The sequence below is a fragment of the Lagenorhynchus albirostris genome, chromosome 9, assembly GCF_949774975.1.
Source record: "Lagenorhynchus albirostris chromosome 9, mLagAlb1.1, whole genome shotgun sequence".
NCBI lineage: Eukaryota > Metazoa > Chordata > Mammalia > Artiodactyla > Delphinidae > Lagenorhynchus > Lagenorhynchus albirostris.
Window position 1 is genome coordinate 13,167,296 of NC_083103.1, and position 16,555 is coordinate 13,183,850.

The 16,555-nt window shown below is 37.4% G+C and overlaps 1 protein-coding gene and 1 pseudogene across 2 annotated transcripts in view; one reads left to right on the plus strand and one right to left on the minus strand.

The window, feature by feature from the left end:
- The window catches only part of CSTPP1 (centriolar satellite-associated tubulin polyglutamylase complex regulator 1), a 186,485-nt gene that overhangs the window by 54,921 nt on the left and 115,009 nt on the right, over positions 1 to 16,555 (minus strand). The window lies entirely within an intron of this gene.
- On the plus strand, positions 9,359 to 9,458 carry LOC132526654 (U6 spliceosomal RNA; annotated as a pseudogene).

Sequence of the window (16,555 nt, forward strand, 5' to 3'; positions counted from 1 at the left end):
ATACTCTCAATGTTCCCGTAACTACTGCTAATCTACTATGTTATTTCTGTTTTTCCAGGACACTAGTCCTTGGGAGTTACTTTGCAAAGAACAGAATGGGTAAATAATAACATATTTGAAAAAACTAGGAATTCTAACAATCGTTAGAGGTGACACCAGTTTCATCTTTGGCTCAAGGAAGATACAGGAGTTTTCTGTATAGCAGTTACTGAAAAGGTGCTGGAATGCTCCAAAGCATTAACATTAGAAAAGGAAAACTTCTACATGACTCAAAGATTAGTTTGATAGAGATTTTTTTCTACTGGAAGCTAAACACTCTGTCAGGCCTGCTTTTAATAATCTGTAAGCTTCAATGAAGCAAGTATCATTTAAAGCTTCGAAGGGAGAGAAAAAAGGGTGTTTCAAGTCCCGCAAACAATTTACTGCTCCAGTATTCCTAATAATCACATGAGTATTTTTCCTTTTGACTGGAGAGCAAAGGAAAACGGAAACCTGTGGAAACTGGAGTTGGACAAGAAACAAAGTTCATAGATGAAATCCTGTCTTAATACTGGCAAGTGAAACAAGACTCACCCCTTACATCCTTTGCAAAACTGACCCAGCTCAGTCCCTTCTTTTTCCCCTCAGTGATTTTTAAGTGTCACAAAAGGTTCTTCAGGCTGAATTAAACAATCATGGGAAAGTTCTTTCAGGAAAAAGATGCAATGATTGTTGCACTTTGTCTTGACTATGCCCTCGGTAGGCCATTTCCCGGTCAGGAATTTATTTCTCTAATTAGAGTGATGAGCTCAAAAGAAGCAATTTTAAATCAATCAGTAAAACAAAAATATCTCCAAATAACACAATAGTTTTATTTCTGTGATAATTACCTTCCTTTATTCCAAAATGAAACTGTGACTATCTCTATTTTTTACTGCACGGTTAAAAAAGATGACCTTCAAGAATCTATAAACTAGTTCCTGGGATACAGTAGGCACTCAATAAATACTTGTTGAATGAAAAATGAATAAATAGAGCAAAACAATCATCTTCTCCTTACAGCCTCTGTTATTCTTGTATTAATCTAAGGCTAATTTAGGTTCATGACAGTCACATCATCCTGTTGCCCAATACTCAATTTAAGTCTCTTGTAGTCTTACTGTTAAGTTGCTTGTCATTATGCCTCCTTTTTTTTTGGGGTGCACCTTGCAGCTTGTGGGATCTTAGTCCCCCCCTCACCAACCAGGGATCAAACCTGAGCCCCCTGCAGTGGAAGCACAGAGTCCTAACCACTGGACTGCCAGGGAATTCCCATGACTCTTGTTCTTTCTTTCTTTCTTTTTTAAAATATTCATTTATTTGGTTGCACTAGGTCTTTTTTTTTTTTTTTTTTGGCCATACACGGGCCTCTCCCGTTGCGGAGCACAGGCTCTGGACGCGCAGGCTCAGTGGCCATGGCTCACAAGCCCAGCCGCTCCGCGGCACGTGGGATCTTCCCAGACCGGGGCACGAACCCGTGTCCCCTGCATCGGCAGGCGTACTCTCAACCACTGCGCCACCAGGGAAGCCCAAATCAACATTTCGTAAGTGGAGCATAGGGTACCAGATATTATCTTGTTCAGCAACAGACCACAAGAGAAACTGAAATAGAGATGTTTATTACGGACAGGTCCTGGAGGAAGCACAAAGCATACCTCAAGGGGCCACAGGGGGAGGTCAAGGCAGAGTGAAGACAGAGAGTGACAGGACCTGGGGCAACAAGGCTTTATTAGGATCTGTGGGTGGAGAACTTTGGGGTTCCTGGGCTAAGGCCGGATTGGTCAATTCAAACCAAAAGAGTGGGCTTTTGGTAAGCTCCCATGGGGGTCTTATCTAAGGGACAAGGTGAAAGCCCTGGGAGGCAGGGGAGAATGCTAGTGGTAAAGTCATATCAGGAACTTATATTTGTTTGTGACTTTGCAGGCTGTTATCTAAGGCATGCACTTGCTGAGGAAGCTGGTATCATTTTAAGGTCTCTGCAGGCCAAACAAAATGGATTGCAAGGCAGCAAAAGCATGGAGTAGCTTAGCTAAACTCTCAACACTCCTCAAACCTGATCTGAAATAATGCTTTTATAACTGAATTCAGAGAAGTAATATAATAATTGCAAAGTGTAGGAAAAATATAAGGACAAAGTGCAAAGGAAATAAACTGTGAAGCCAGTAATATGGGGTGTGTATTAGAATCTTATGGTTGCTTTAACAAATTACCACAAACTTGGTGGCTTGAAATTACTGAAATGTATTCTCCTATAGTTCTGGAGGCCGTAAGTCCAAATTGAGTGTTAACAGGGCTAACATCAAGGTGTCAGTGGCCCGATTCCTTCTGCAGATCCGGGGAGAATCTATTTCTTTGGCTTCGCAATCAACTAGAGGCTGTCCTCACTACTTGGCTTGTGGCCCCGCATCACATCACCTTCCTCTGTCCACTGCTTCCAGCTTTCACATTGCCTTCTTCCTCTTCTGTCACGAAAGTCTCCCACAGTCTGCCTCTTATAAGGATACCTGTGATTACATTTAGGTCCACCTGGATAATCCAGGAAAATCTCCCCCATCTCAAGATCCTTAACTTAATCATATCTGCAAAGTTCTTCTTGTCATATAAGATAACATTCACAGGTTCCAGGGATTAGGACCTGGGTATCTTTGGGTGCCATTATTCAGCCTACCACAGAGTGAGAGAAAATAAAGGGTCACATGAATAAGTAAGAAATAAAGGAGGCTGGGACTTACCTGGTGGTGCAGTAGTTAAGAATCCGCCTGCCAATGCAGGGGACACAGGTTCAAGCCCTGGTCCAGGAAGATCCCACATGCCGCGGAGCGACTAAGCCCGTGCGCCACAACTACTGAGCCTGCGTTCTACAGCCCGCGAACCACAACTACTGAGCCCGAGTGCTACAACTACTGAAGCCCGCGCGCCTAGAGCCCATGCACTGCAACAAGAGAAGCACTGCAATGAGAAGCCCGCGCACCACAATGAAGAGTAGCCCCCGCTCGCCACAACTAGAGAAAGCCTGCACACAGCAACGAAGACCCAATGCAGCCAAAAATCAATACATAAATAAAAATTTATTAAAAAAAAAAAGAAAGAAAGGAGGGAATCTTCATTCATTCTTTGAAAATAAATTAGAAGGCACAATGTGATTCCTCCTCAGAAAGGATATTTCTCATCACCATAAAACACTTAGACTGAGCTGGGAAACCCGAATGGATGTATTCAGACCTTGGTTTGATTCTGTTGCACTAATTATTTAACTGCTATACCTCGATTTCCTCATCTTTAAAATGGAGATAATAATAATGCTTAAATGGTGGTTGAGAAGATTCAATATTATAATGCATGTAAAGATTTAACACAGTTCTTGACACATGGTGAGTGCTCATTAAATGATGGCTACTATTATAATTATTTTATTATTCACAGAACAGGCTGTGCGACCCTCATGAGGCTGAATCAGTACACAGTTTTTCCAGAGGCCTCTAGTGACCCCTTCTTCTATGTGCATTCTATATAAGTCAATAAGTAAAGCTTACTCAAGTGTCAAAACTTAAAAAAAATTTTTTAAACATATCTTATCTCTAACTGTATCACAAACTTCCTTGGCTTACTAAAAAGATGATAATAAACACAAGTAACCTTTTGTTTATCAACTCTGGTTCAACATTATGACTATTGCTTACTGCCCTGGCCATAATAGAAAGATACCCTCGATGAGCAAAAAGATTAATAAAGCCTTTACATGTCCCCTATATGGTAAATGACCTTAAAATACTGTTTGCTTGTTTTAAATATGGATTTTCTCTTGTTTGTCTTTAATATGGATTTTCCCTTCACTGGTTCTCTAGTGACTTCCTTTTTTGATAACATTTATCACCACTGTCAGTGTGTGGCTAAGGCAACACTTTAGACCCTCCTCACTACTTTTTTATCTGCTGCTGCTGAACTGATCAGTACTTGAAGGTTATGCATTTATAAGTAAACGGATTCTCTGTCAAACTCTTGGGAGACTTTCTGCCTCTCCTACAAAGACACATATAAACTCTGTAAACACTGGCTCCTCAGGGGCCATTTTTACTTACTTTCAAATCAGTGACTAGGAAGTTTGATTGCTATGTTGGTGAGTTGCTAAGTAGCGTTCTACCACATCAGACATTAGCCTGAGGATCTGTCTAATGATTAATACAAATCAAAACACTAGTAAATGAACCAGTTCAGGGTGTGACAATATCTTCAATTTAATGATCTTACCTTACAAAAGTGGCCCAGTGAATTACTCTGTCCACCTGGGGTTCAAGAGATCTCATGCTTTTGTTTACAAAGAACTTTAGACAATCCTTGAGGCTGTATGGATACTACGTATCTGTATGTATATATAACAGAGGAACTCTAGGTTACCCAGTGATTTAGCCATATTAATTCTTGTTTCTAAATTTTTACTGTCAACATCAACTCTCTGGCTTAACTGAGCCCTTTGTTGATACACTTTTTTGTTTGTTGGTTTAATTCCCCCCTAAATTACTCCTTGCCCTCAGGGAGGGTGTGTGAACTAGCAAGTCTTCTTATCTTTGCTGCAGACTGGGGCCTCTCAGTCTTTGCTGTGGCCCATTTCTAGATGGAAAGGAGAGCAGGACTCATACAAGTTGATGTACTACACAGTTAAAATTTTAAGACTTCTCATATTTGTTAAATATAAATATAGGTGTTTATATTTTATCTTAACAAAACCAAACAAAATCAATTTTTGGATTAACTGTCATTCAAACTATCCGTGTCACTGGTATTTGCAGGCTGACTCTACATTTTAAGTATGCCTACTAAGTGTTAAATTTTTTTTTATCACTTATGTTCTTAATGCAATATATGCAGTACAAAAATGGTTCATTCATTTTAGTTTACAAAACAGATATAATGAATATTGTGATATATGGTGCTTCCTTCTCTGTATTTTCCAGGAATCTAAAAAACCATGAGTTTTTCTTGTCCTGCGCACAACAGCTTTACAGTAAGGACCATGTGTATGAGGTGTATATTAGTAACAATATAAAAGCAACTGCCATTTATGGAGTACCTGCTGCGTGCTAAGCGCTATACAGAGTACTTTGTATAATGTGGTGGTTTTAAGGTCCACAAAATTCTATGATACTCCCCTCCCTTCCCCTTGAGTATGGGTTAAACTTACTGATTCACTTCTAAAGAACAGAATAAAATAAAAGTGACAGTATGTGACTTCAGAGACTCGGTCATAAAAGGTACTGATGCTTCCTGTTTGCTCTCTCTCTGAGATCACTTTTTCTGGGGAAGCCACTACCATATCATGAGGAACTTATGATGAAGAACTGAAGCCTCCTGCCAACAGTGATATGAGTGAGTTTAGAAGCAGACCTCCCAGTCCTATTCAAGCCTTCAGGTGGCTGCAGCCCCGACCCAAATCTTGATTTCTACCTTATGAGGGACCTTGAGCCAGAACCATCTAAGTGAGCTGCTCCTGGATTCCTGACCCTCCGGACCTGTGTGACATACGTATTTATTGTTTTAAGCCTCCACGTTTTGGGGTAATTTATTATACACTGATAGATAACTAATACATATATATTTAACTAGTACACATATATTATCTTTTTTATTCCCACAACCACCATGGAATAGGTGGTATTATCTTCATGCAAATTAGAAAGCAAAGGCTCAGGTGGTTAAATAATTTATTCAAGGTCATAAGCAAGTAATGGTAGACCCATGACACCAAGCCTATATTCTCTGTACTATATTATACTATGGCTTTTCAGGCCCTGTTTCTTTCAGGCAGCTTATTAGCTACCTCTCCCACCTTTGATTAACCTGCTATCAATGCTTTCATGCAAATAATGGATTAGAAAAAAAAGATAGGCTAAAGAATAGTCCAGAATCATACTTCTGGACTATTCCCTTCAGCATGACATGAACTCATTAATTAGCACACTTTGATACGACTGTTCAACCAGTTATATGTTGTTCAACCAGCCTGTATTCTTTCTGCTTCTTCACAAGGATATCATGGAGATGTTGTCAAGGTCTTGTTGAAACCCAATTAAACTATACAAATACAATAAATGTAGCTAAATATTAGAATAATTTTACGATAAGTATAGCTAAAACTAAGTACAGCTTTCTCCCAATCTGTCTGGTAATGCCTTCAAAAACAGAATAAGTTTGCATTAACTATTTCACTTGCTCCTCCTTCAGGATTATTGCCATTACCACCATTCATCTTTTATCGCTCCCATCACAATCATCACTGATTTTGATAAATAAGTGCTTTACACACATTATTTGATTTACAACTCAGGACTACCCTATGAAGTAGGTTCTCTTATTATTTGTTTTACCAATAAGGAAATTTGGCTTATAGAGATAAATAATTTGCCTAATGTCATTTTACTAAGAAGTGAAACCTGGGGTTGAAATCGGGCCTTCTTTACCCACCAAGCCTGGGCTCTTTTTCTTTTCCTTTTCTTCTCTACTCTACTCATCTCTTCTCTCCACCCCTTCCTCCTTCCCTCATCCCCTCCCACCCCCTTCTTTTTCAATAAACTCTGATAGGCTTACAGTGACTACAACTTCCTTTTCTACATACCTACAATTTATTTAATTTTTTAATTCTTTTTAGAAATAGTTGAAGAATATCACCCAAGATGGATGGCAAGGTCATCAGCCTTCAGTCTGCTGAAATGACCTTCTGACTCCAATCTTCTGGAACTTCTCCTCTCCACCTGCCATGCCACCCTCCCTCTGCCCATCCCCCCACCCCCTCCACACAACATGCACACTTTCTGCTTTCTCAAAGACTACCAGCAGTGGTTCAGCCAGTTTATCGACTGGGCCTTAGCACCTCAGAATGTAAATTAGGCCCAGAAACTTGAGCTCATTAAAAGCAGTTACGTGATCTCTTATAATCTCAGCTATATTTGATTTCATTCTCTGGAACCAGTGTTTATTTTATCTTTTCCAGTCCAAAGAGCATCCTCTTTGACTGAGAAGACTAAATCAAAATAAGAGGTTTTGCTTTCTCACTTTCATTCATTAATATTATACCACCCACCTAGTCTTCATTGTTCTTTTTTGCTCTGATGCAATTTTTTTAAAAGGAAGACTTTTTATATTGTCTTCAGTATTTTGTCACAATTCTCAGTGTTCCTAGTCTCTTATTTTCCCTTTAATTTAATACAATATAAATACAAACATTCATTTGTATATGTAGTTGATCTTTGAACAATGCAGGGCTTAGGGGAACCAGCCCCCCACGCAGTTGAAAATCTGCCTATAACTTCTGACTCCCCCAAAACTTAACTACTAATAGCCTACTATTGACCTGAAGCCTTACTGATAACATAAACAGTCAATTAACACATATTTTGTATGTTATATTATTATATACTGTATTCTCACAATAAAGTAAGCTAGAGAAAAGAAAACATTATTGGGCTTACCTGGTAGTGCAGTGGTTAAGAATCTGCCTGCCAATGCAGGGGACACAGGTTCGAGCCCTGGGCCCGGAAAATCCCATGTGCCACGGAGCAACTAAGCCCATGCACCACAACTACTGAGCCCGTGTGCCACAACTACTGAAGCCCACGCTCCTAGAGCCCATGCTCTACAATGAGAGAAGCCACCCCAATGAGAAGCCCGCGCACTGCAATAAAGAGTAGCCCTTGCTCGCTGCAACTAGAGAAAGCCCTCGTGCAGCAATGAAGACCCAATGCAGCCAAAAATAACATAAAATAAAATAAAAAAATTAAATAAAATTTAAAACTTTGAAAAAAATAACGCTATTTAAAATAGTAGCACAAAACATGAAATATATAGATAAATTTAATAAAATGTGTAAGATCTGTATATTAAACACTATAAAGTATTGCTGAGAGACATTAAAGAAGACCTAAGAAAAAATTTACTGTGTTCATGGATTGGAAGAGTCAATATTGCAAAGATAACAATTCTCCCCAAATTGATCTACAGATTCTTCATATCTCAATCAAATTCTTTTTTTTTGTAGTGAATTAATAACTTTATTTTAGGTAGAATTAATTCTTTACAGTTTTGAATCTGAACCTGGAACACAATACAGTATGCCTCTTCTTTCATTCAGATCTCCTAATACTTCCTTCCTTAGGTTATTTCTAGAGAAAAATCCCCAAACAAAATCTGACCAAACCGAAATTGAAAAAAAAAATATCAATCGTAATATCACAATAAGCCACAGCCGAAAATCAACCACAAACTTAGAAATGCTTTTCAATGGATATGTCAATCAAATTCTTGTTAGGCTTTCTTTTGTGTGTAGAAATTGACATTTATTCTAAAAGTTATATGGAAATTCAAGGGACCTCTAATGACCAAAACAATCATGAAAATGCAAAAGTTGAAGGGCATACACTACCTTTCTATAAAGGTAAAGTAATCAAGACTAACATTCAACAAATAGATCAATGGAACAAAACAGAGAATCCAGAAATACACCCACACTTATGTAATCAACTGATTTCTTTTACAAAGGAACCAAAACAATTAAGTGGGAAAGGTGAAGTCTTTCAAAGAGTGGTGCTGGAACAAACAGCTAGCTATCCATATGGAAAAAAACAAAACAAAACCCTGACCTCAACTTCAAACCACACACAAAAATTAGTTCAAGATGGATTATATACCTAAGCATAAAAGCTAAATTTCTAATGCTTTTAGAAGAAAATGTAGAGTAATACTGTTACAAACTTAGTGTAGGCAAAGATTTTTTTAGAGCAGACCCAGAAGCCTAACCATAAAAGAAAAAATCGATTTTTAAAACTTCTGCTCAATAAAAGACTCCACTAAGGAAATAAATAAACAAGCCAAAGAATGGGAGAGAGATCTGCAATACACATATCTCACTTGCATCCAGAGTATATAAAGAACTGCTGCTCAATGATTAAAATAAACAACCCACTAAAAATTGGGCAAGGGACTTCCCTGGTGGTCCAGTGGTTAGGACTTCACTTTACAATGCAGGGGATACGGGTTCTATCCCTGGTTGGGGAGCTAAGGTCCCACATGCCTCGTGGCCAAAAACCCAAAACATAAAACAGAAGTAATATTGTAATAAATTCAATAAAGACTTTAAAAATTGTCCACATCAAAAAATAATTTTTTAAAAATTTTAAAAAATTAAAAATGGGCAAAAGATCTGAAGAGGCATTTCACAGAGGAAATGGTCAATAAGCAGTAAAAAAGTGTTCAACATCATTAGTCATCAGGAAAATTCAAATTAAAACCACAAGATACTAGAAAGGTTACTTTATACCCATTAGAAAAGCTAAACTTAAAAAGACTATGCTTGCTGCAGAAGCACATGTATAAAAATTGGCACAACACAGAGATTAGCATGGCCCCTGTGCAAGGATGACACACAAATTTGTGAAGCAGTCCATATTTTAAAAAATAACATTATTGTGGTAATTATTTCACAACATACACATATATCAAATCATCACATAGTACACCTTAAACCTACACAATGTTATATGTCAATTATATCTCAAAGTTGGAGGAAAAAAGAAGATTGACAACACCAAATGTTAGCAAGGATGTGTAACAACTGGAATTTTCAGATATTGCTGATAGATGTGTTAAACAGTACAACCAATTTGGAAAACAATTTGTCAGCAATTTCACCCTTAGATATTTACCCAAGAGAAATAAAAACATATATCCACAAAACTCAGCCTCCTTTTTTGTTTTTTAAATTTATTTATTTAATTTACTTATTTTTGGCTGTGTTGGGTCTTCCTTGCTGCTCGCAGGCTTTCTCTAGTTGCGGCGAGCGGGGTCTACTATTTGTTGTGGTGCAAGGGCTTATTATGGTGGCTTCTCTTGTTGCAGAGCTCAGGCTCCAGGTGTGCGGGCTTTAGTAGGTGTGGCGGGTGAGCTTAGTAGTTGTGGCTCATGGGCTCAGAGCGCAGGCTCAGTGGTTGTGGCACACGGGCTTAGTTGCTCTGCGGTATGTGGGGTCTTCCCGGACCAGGGCTTGAACCTATGTCCCCTGCATTGGCAGGTGGATTCTTAACCACTGTGCCACCAGGGAAGCCCAACCTCCTTTCATGATTAAAATCTCTGAACAATTTGGATACAGAAGGAATGCACCTCAACAAAATAAAGGCTGTATATGACAAGTTCACTGTTAACAAGATATTCAGTGGTGAAAGGGTGAAAGCTCTCCCTCTAAGATCAGGAACAAGACAAGGGTGCCGATTCTCACCACCTCTATTAAACATAGTACTGGAAGTTTTAGCCACAGCAATTAGCCAAGAAAAAGAAATAAAAAGCATCAGAATCAGAAAGGAAGAAGTAAAACTGTCTCTGTTTGCAGATGATATGATCTTACATATAGAAAATCCTAAAAACTACAATCCAATCCAAAAAACTGTTAGAACTAATAACTTAATCCAGTAAGGTTGCAGGACACAAAATCAACATACAAAAATCAGTTGCATTTTTATACACTAACAATAAACTCTGAAAAAGAAATAAAGAAAATAATCCCATTCACAATAGCATCAAAAACAATAAAATACTTAGGAATAAACTTATTCAAGAAGGTGAAAGATCTGTACATTGAAAACTGCAAGACTTTGATGAAAGAAATTGAAGACACAAACAAAGGCGAAGATATCTGTGTTCACCAACTGCAAGAATCAATAATGTTAAAATGCTCATACTACCCAAAGCCAACATAGATTCAATGTAATCCCTTTAAAAATTCAAATGGCATTTTTCACAGAAATAGAAAAAAAAGGATCTTAAAATTCATATGAAACCACAATAGGCCCTGAAGAGCTAAGGCAATCCTGAAAAGAAAGAACAAAGCAGGAGGCATCACACATTCTGATTTCAAACTATATTACAAAGCTAAAGTAATCAAAACAGTATGGTACTGGCATAAAAACAGACAGAGCAACAGTACAAACTCGAGAGCCCAGAAAAAAACCCATACATATATGATCAACTAATATTTAACAAGATAGCCAAGAAAGAATAGTCTCTTCAATAAATGATTCTGGGAAAACTGGATACTCACATGCAAAATAATGAAATTGGACCTCTATCTTACACCATGCACGAAAATAACTTGAAATGGGTTAAAGACTAATGTAAGACTGAAATTATAAAACTCCTAAAAGAAAGCATAAGGGAAAAGCTCTTTGACACTGGTCTTGGCAACAAGTTTTTGGATATATGACACCAAAATCACAAGCAACAAAAGCAAAAAATAGACTACATCAAACTAAAAAGCTTCTCCACAGCAAAAGAAAGAATTAATAAAATGAAAATGCAACCTACAGAATGGGAGAAAATATTTGCAAATCATGTATCTGATAAAGAGTTAATATTCAGTATATATGGGGAGCTCATACAACTCAATAGCAGAAACCCAAATAATCCAATTAAAAAACAGGCAAAGGACCTAGATAGACATTTTTCCAAAGAAGACACATAGATGGCCAACAGACAGATGAAAAGATGTGCAACATCACTAATCATTTGAGAAATGCAAGTAAAAACCACAATGAGATATCACCTCACACCTGTCAGAATGGCTATCATCAAAAAGACAACAAAAATGTGGAGAAAAGGGAACCCTTGTGCACTATTGGTGGTTTTGTATATTGGTGCAGCCACTGTGGAAAACAGTATGGAGTTTCCTCAAAAAAAAATAGAACTACCACATGATTCATCAATTTCACTTCTGGGTATCTACCCAAAGAAAACAAAAACACTATTTCAAAAACATATATGCACACCAATGTTCACTGCAGCATTATTTACAATATCCAAGATATGGAAGCAACCTAAGTGTCTATTGATAGATGAATGGATAAAGAAGATGTGGTGTAGATATATAATGGAATATTAGCCACAAAAAAGAAATCTTGCCATTTGCAACAACATTGATAATCTAGGGGGAATTATGCTAAGTGAAATAAGTCAGACAAAGACAAAGTGAGATCTACATGATCTCGCTTATATGTGGAATCTACAAAAAAAGAAAGAAAACCAAACAAGCAAACAAAACAAAATGAAAACAGTCTCAATAGACACAGAGAACAAATGGGTCACTGCCAGGAAGGTGGGGGGACAAAATAGGTGAAGTGGGTTAAGAGGTACAAACCTCCAGTTATAAAATAAACAAGCCACAAAGATGTAACATACAGCATAAGGAATATGGTCAATAATACTGTAACAACTTTGTATGGGATCAGATGGATATTAGACTTAAAATGGTGATTACATCATAATGTATGCAAATGACAAATCACTATGTAGTACTCCTGAAACTAACATAACACTGTATGTCAACTATATTAAAAAAAAAAAAAAAAGACAAGTGGTGGCAAGAATCTGGAGAAATGGTAACCCTCATACATTACTGGTGGGAATGTAAAATGGTGCAGCCATTTTGGCAGGCAGGCAGGTAGGCAGGCAGTTCCTCAAAAAGTTGAACATAGAATTATCGTATGATCCAGCATTCCACTACTAGGTATATACCCAAGAGAAGTGAAAGCATATGTTCACACAAAAATTTCTACACAAATGTTTGTAGCAGTATTACTCATAAGAGCCAAAAAAGTAGAAACAACCCAAATGTCTGTCAGTGGATGAGTAGGTAAATAGCCATTGAATATCCATACAGTGAAATATTATTTGGCCATAAAAAAGAAATATGGTATGGATATGATACATTCTACAACATGGATGAACCTTGAAAACATTATTCTAAGTGAAAGAAACCAGACAAAGAAGCCCACATATTGTATGCCTCCATCTACATGAAATGTCCAGAATAGGCAAATCCACAGAGACAGAAAGTAGACTAGTGGTTGCCTAGGGCTGGAAGTGGGTGGGTGAGTAGTGGAAAGAGTAGGGGTAAGTATTTAGTAATTAGAGTTACTGCTGAGTACTTTTTTTGTGTGTGTGGGGGCAGAGAGTGGGTGATAAAAATGTTCTAAAAACGATTGTGGTGGGAATTCCCTGGTGGTCCAGGGGTTAGGGCTCCGTGCTTCCACTGCAGGGGGCACAGGTTCGATTCCTGGTGGGGGAACTAAGATCCCGCATACCATTTGGTGCGGCCATAAATAAACAAATACAAATTATTTTTAGAAATCTAATCCTTTAAAAAAATAGAGTGAAGTAAGTCAGAAAGAGAAAAACAAATATTGTATATTAATGCATATGTGTGGAACCTAGAAAAATGGTACAGATGAATCAGTTTGCAGGGCAGAAATAGACACACAGACATAGAGAACAAACATGGACACCAAGGGGGAAAGTGGCAGGGGATGGGGGTGGTGGTGGGATGAACTGAGCAATTGGGATTGACATATATACACTAATATGTATAAAATGGATAACTAATAAGAACTTGTATATAAAAATAAAATTAAAAAAAATAAAAAATAAAATAAAATTGATTGTGGTAATAGTTGCACAACTCTGTGAATATACTAAAAACCACTGAATTGCATGCTTTAAGTAAGTGAACTGTATGTCATGTGAATTATATCTCAATCAAGCTACTGTTAAAAAAGTATTTTTAAGAACAGTTTATACAATCTTTTGCTTCAATTTTCTGTTCGTTTCCTTCATTCAGTTTTCTACTAAGTTTTTATTATTTTTATTATTGTTTTAGGAACTCCATATGTAAGGAAATTAGCCCTTCACCTGTGATATTCGTTGCAAATATTTCTCCTTGTTTGTTGTTAATCTTTTATCCTTATTTATAGGATTTTTTTGTCACGCAGATTTTTCATCCTTTTTACCTAATGAAATGTATCAATCTTTTCTTTTATGGCTTTGATGTTCTCAGTCATATTAAGAAAGGCTTTGCTTTCTGTTGAACTATAAAAACACTTTCTTGTGGTTTCTTTGAGTATGTTTATGGTTTCATTTTTTTTACACTGAAATTTTTGATCCATCTGGAATTTATTTTCATGTAAGGTGTGAGGAAGGAATCCCTTTATTTTTAAAAGATGGCTACCAGTTATGCTCATTGATTTAAAAGGCCCTCCCTCCCCCAACGCAGGTTAACTCCATTTTCATATTTGGGTCAATTTCTAGGCTTCTCATTCTGGTCCATTGATTTTTACTTATCTATTCATGTTCCTGTAATGAATGTTTGTATAGCATGGTGATGAAGAGCATGTACACTGGAGCCAGAGTACCTGAGTTTAAATTCAACCTCTGCCACTTATTAACTCTGTGAGCTTGAGCAAGTTAATCTCAATGAGCTGGTGTGAAGATTAAATGAATTATTATAGTGAAAGTGCTTAAAACAGTACCTGGCACAGAGTAAGTGTTTTGTTTTAGTAATTATTAGTAGAATTATTATAGCCTTATAATAATTTCTAATATCTGGAAGAGCTACTACTCTATTATTTTTCTTTTTTTTTGAATTATATTTTATTTTTTTATACAGCAGGTTCTTGTCATCAGTTTTATACACATCAGTGTATACATGTCAATCCCAATAGCCCAATTCATCACACCACCCCCCAGCCCAGCCCCCCGTCACTTTCCCCCCTTGGTGCCCATACGTTTGTTCTCTATATCTCTGTCTCAATTTCTGCCCTGCAAACCTGTTCATCTGTACCATTTTTCTAGGTTCCACATATATGCGTTAATATATGATATTTGTTTTCCTCTTTCTGACTTCCTTCACTTTGTATGACAGTCTCTAGATCCATCCACGTCTCAACAAATGACCAGTTTCATTCCTTTTTATGGCTGAGTAATATTCCATTGTATATATGTCCCACATCTTCTTTACCCATTCGTCTGTCGATGGGCATCTAGGATGCTTCCATGACCTGGCTATTGTAAACAGTGCTTCAATGAACACTGGGGTGCATGTGTTTTTTTTTTTTTTAACATCTTTATTGGAGCATAATTGCTTAACAATGGTGTGTTAGTTTCTGCTTTATAACAAAGTGAATCAGTTATACATATACATATGTTCCCATATCTCCTCCCTCTTGCGTCTCCCTCCTTCCCACCGTCCCTATACCACACCTCTAAGTGGTCACATAGCACTGAGCTGATCTCCCTGTGCTATGTGGCTGCTTCCCACTAGCTATCTATTTTATGTTTGGTAGTGTATATATGTCCATGCCACTCTCTCACTTTGTCACAGCTTACCCTTCCCCCTCCCCATATCCTCAAGTCCATTCTCTAGTAGGTCTGTGTCTTTATTCCCATCTTGCCCCTAGGTTCTTCATGAACCTTTTTTTTTTTCTTAGATTCCATATATATGTGTTAGCATATGGTATTTGTTTTTCTCTTTCTGATTTACTTCACTCTGTATGACAGACTCTAGGTCCATCCACCTCACTGCAAATAACTCAATTTCGTTTCTTTTTATGGCTGAGTAATACTCCATTGTATATATGTGCCACATCTTCTTTATCCATTCATCTGTTGATGGACACTTAGGTTGCTTCCATGTCCTGGCTATTGTAAATAGAGCTGCAATGAACATTTTGGTACATAACTCTTTTTCAATTATGGTTTTCTCAGGGTATATGCCCAGCAGTGGGTTTGCTGGGTCATATGGTAGTTCTATTTTTAGTTTTTTAAGGAATCTCCATACTGTTCTCCATAGTGGTTGTATCAATTTACATTCCCACCAACAGTGCAAGAGGGTTCCCTTTTCTCCACACCCTCTCCAGCATTTACTGTTTCTAGATTTTTTGATGATGGCCATTTTGACCGGTGTGAAATGATATCTCATTGTAGTTTTGACTTGCATTTCTCTAATGATTAATGATGTTGAGCATTCTTTCATGTGTTTGTTGGCAATCTGTATATCTTCTTTGGAGAAATGTCTATTTAGGTCTTCTGCCCATTTTTGGATTGGGTTGTTTGTTTTTTTGACATTGAGCTGCATGAGCTGCTTGTAAATTTTGGAGATTAATCCTTTGTCAGTTGCTTCATTAGCAAATATTTTCTCCCATTCTGAGGGCTGTCTTTTCATCTTGTTTATGGTTTCCTTTGCTGTTCAAAAGCTTTTAAGTTTCATTAGGTCCCATTTGTTTATTTTTGTTTTTATTTCCATTTCTCTAGGAGGTGGGTCAAAAAGCATCTTGCTGTGATTTATATCATAGAGTGTTCTGCCTATGTTTTCCTCTAAGAGTCTAATAGTGTCTGGCCTTAGGTTTAGGTCTTTAATCCATTTTGAGTTTATTTTTGTGTATGGTGTTAGGGAGTGTTCTAATTTCATACTTTTACGTGTAGCTGTCCAGTTTTCCCAGCACCACTTACTGAAGAGGCTGTCTTTTCTCCACTGTATATTCTTGCCTCCTTTATCAAAGATAAGGTGACCATATGTGCGTGTGTTTATCTCTGGGCTTTCTATCTTGTTCCATTGATCTATGTTTCTGTTTTTGTGCCAGTACCATATTGTCTTGATTACTGTAACTTTGTAGTATAGTCTGAAGTCATGGAGTCTGATTCCTCCAGCTCCGTTTTTTTCCCTCAAGAC